Source organism: Protomyctophum bolini (genome assembly GCF_963924005.1).
Source record: "Protomyctophum bolini genome assembly, chromosome: 21".
Classification (NCBI taxonomy): domain Eukaryota; kingdom Metazoa; phylum Chordata; class Actinopteri; order Myctophiformes; family Myctophidae; genus Protomyctophum; species Protomyctophum bolini.
The window spans coordinates 6,213,356-6,217,003 of record NC_137882.1 but is presented as its reverse complement, the minus strand read 5'-3'; the positions used below and the strand labels follow the sequence as shown (position 1 = coordinate 6,217,003).

At 42.4% G+C, this 3,648-nt stretch overlaps 1 long non-coding RNA gene across 1 annotated transcript; it reads left to right on the top strand.

Moving 5' to 3' along the window:
- The first annotated feature begins 384 nt into the window (after positions 1 to 384).
- Positions 385 to 2,056, top strand: LOC308336338. Its single transcript, XR_013966149.1, has 3 exons — positions 385 to 465; positions 1,584 to 1,651; positions 1,987 to 2,056. It is a non-coding gene; the product is annotated as an uncharacterized lncRNA (long non-coding RNA).
- The last annotated feature ends 1,592 nt before the right edge of the window (positions 2,057 to 3,648 follow it).

Here is a 3,648-nt window from a genome sequence, read left to right as displayed (position 1 = left end):
TGATTAAATAGCAAACTTCAGGGCGGGGCTTAGAATAGTATATAAAAAAGGTCTGTCCAGTACTTTGTTGTATCAGTTCAAACCACCACCATGAAGGCCTGACACTGAACCGGGGAGCTGACCACTGAATCCATCCACACCACCACCAGAGGCCTGACGCTGAATACTGAATCCATCCACACCACCACCAGAGGCCTGACGCTGAATACTGAATCCATCCACACCACCACCAGAGGCCTGACGCTGAATACTGAATCCATCCACACCACCACCAGAGGCCTGACGCTGAATACTGAATCCATTCCAACCACCAACCGGGGAGGATCTGCTGAACACTGAATCCATTCGGGGAGGATCTACTGAACACTGAATCCATCCCCACTCATAGCTGAGTAGTTAAGGCAGTAGTGACAAGAGCAGAGGCAGTCCACATCGACACAGCATCATCAGGAGCATATTTAACAAGTAAGGAAAGTAAATTCATTACTAGAGCTGGGACTCGATTAAAACATTTAATCTAATTAATCAGAGGCTTTGTAATTAATTCATCTCGATTAATCGCATATTCAACCCGAGAACAGTGAGAAACCTTTTTTTTTATGTTTTTTTTGGTATCCCAGTGAATAGTGACTACGGGATTCCACTAATTTTCAACATTTTACTGTCATTAATATACTTTAGAGTTGTTGTGTGGATATAATAAGAAAGTCCCCCCCATTCTGTGTTGCCTAGAACTGGATGTCTGAAGTAACATTATGAAGTACATCTCAGTGACATAACAAAAATGTACTTCATAATGTTACTGTTTTTTCCAGATCTCCAGTTCTATAGGCAACACAGAATGGGGGGGACTTTGTATTATTTCCAGTGCACACAACTCCATAGAAAAATGTAATGTTGAAAATGAGTGGTATTCCCCTTTAAGCAATGAAACTTGCCTATATAAAGTGTCTTCACTTCAGCGTGTATATGAATACTCAAATGTGCTTTACATGGCGGGGCATGAGAAAACAAATAAAAAAAACTTTATTAGGGGGAAACATTTCACATGAGGTTGGGGCAGACCATTGTAGTCAATGAGAAACTATTTTTGAATTATCAATTTGTAATCAACTGAGCAACGGAGCGATATGTCTCGCCAGTTCACTGTGCATAATGCTTTATGTACACTAATGTACTCTGGAGACTATTTTTTCCTCCTTAATGCCCTTCTACGAGCCAATGGCTTGCAGCCTCTTCTACTCTTGCTTTTAATTGAGTGTTTAAAATATCTGTGTTGATATTCAATCATACTTTTATTTTAATTGTAATGTTTTTGTTATTCTCTTTTCTATATTGCTCGGCAAAGTACTTTGCAATAATATAATAATTATAATGTGCCTTTTGGCCTAATTCATTCATTGGCCAATATTGCATGCATGCATTCAAAGCCAGCTATACTGTATATTTGCAATGCAACCCGTTGTACTGTTAACTGTGTAATACTAATAACATGTATAACGATGAAGTCCTTGAATTAGTTTATACATGCAGAGCTTGCTTGGGAGTTTTGAATAGTCTTTTAATGTTTTTTTCCCATACAGGTAATCAGGTGCTGCATGGTGAAAACTTGATGATCCTGACTGTCACAGCAGATCCTGGTTTGATAAAGGTATAGAAGACAAGTATTTACTCTATTTACAATTGTTTTACAAGGTATTTAAGCAATAAGTATAAGTCTGTCATGACTCATGACTCATGTACACAACAAACTACACAAATTAAATGTAATGCCTTCCCGTACATGCTCCTATTGTCACAATTAAAAGCGGCATTTGGCAAACACTCCCTCGTTGGTATAGCAACTTCAGAACAAGCTTCAACTCATGGAGAACTTAAATTACACAGAATATTTAAGTAAGGCCCAGATTCAGAGTTCACAACATGTAGGCTATAGTGTGTATTATGTGAATGAACTAACACAGGTATTTATTTTCTCCAGGTCAGCGTGAGCAATGGACCCAGGGGGCAGTGGAGCAATGGACCCAGCAGGGGGCAGTGCAATCATACAGCTGGCAAAAGCTGAAACAAAAGTATCTCTGTCTGAATTTGTCAGACTTAATAGCGAACTCATCCATCCGGGGCCACCCAAAGTTTACAAGCTACCTCTGAAAATGAATGAAACGCACATTGATGGATGCAGGAGCTACAGTGTTGGCGAGGAAAGCACAAGGCGAAACCGCACGATCATGGTGCTTGGAGCAACTGGGGCAGGGAAGACCACCCTCATCAATGGGATGGTCAACTACATCCTCGGCGTAAACTGGAATGATGATTACCGATTTAAATTGATCGACGAGGGACCAGGCAACCAAGCTGAAAGCCAAACATCTCAGGTCACTGCATACAAACTTAACCACAAAGAGGGTTTCAGAGTCCCTTATACGCTCACCATCGTTGACACACCAGGCTTTGGTGATACTCAAGGAATAAAAAGAGACAGGGAAATCATAGAGAAGATCCGGAACCTTTTCGGTTCCGACGTTGGTGTCACTGAGATTGACATAGTGTGTTTCGTTACCCAGGCCGCACTTGTAAGACTGACACACACACAGAAGTACGTGTTTGACTCCGTGCTTTCTATTTTTGGTAAAGACATTGCAAAGCACATTCGGATGCTGGTGACGTTTGCAGACGGCCAGCAGCCCCCAGTTCTGGAGGCGATAAACGCGTCCCATGTCCCATGTCCCAAAACAGATGCAGGGTTGCCCATTCACTTCAAATTCAACAACTCTGCTCTGTTTGCAGACAATGGTTCCCCCGGGAAAAGGGACGAAGATGAAGACTCTGACGATGAAAACTTTGAAGAAATGTTTTGGAAAATGGGCATTAAGAGCTTGAAACGTTTCTTTGCCGCTTTAGACAAAATGGAAACCAACAGTTTGCAGCTAACAAAGGAGGTTCTTAAAGACCGCAAAAGGCTTGAGATAGCCATCAATGGCATACAGCCAAAGGTTAAAGATGGGATAGTGAAACTTGAAGTAATCAGGATGAAGAAGCAAACGCTTGAAGAAAATGAAGCCGCCATCTCCAGAAATGAAAATCATATGATTGAGGAAATAACCTCAAATTACGAGAAAATAGCAGTTGGTGCTTGGAGCACCAACTGCACACGATGCAATAGGACTTGTCACTCCCCCTGTGTAATACCAAGAAACAAACCAGTGAGGCTCTGTGCCGCCATGGATAACAGTGGAAGGTGTACTGTATGCAACTGTCTGTCGGATAAACATGAGAACGAGCATTTCATATGGGGGCACGTTCGGAAGTCAAAGATGGTCCCATTGGATGCAATGATGGAAAAGTTCCAGAAAGCCACGGAAGCAAAGCTGTCCGTACAAGATGTGATCAAAAATCTAGAGAAAATAATAGATGACCTCCAGGACCAGATGGTGTCCCTCGTGCAGGAGGCAGCTGCATGTTTGGCCAGACTGAGTGAGATCGCTTTGAGGCCCAATCCACTTTCTGCCCCTGGATACATAGACCTGCTCATCGAGGGGGAGAAGTCTGAAGCCAAGGAGGGCTACCTGACCCGAATTGAGGCTTTGCAGGAAATTAAAGAACAGGCGACGATCATAGCCAAGGTCGAGAACCAGGAAGAACTCACGT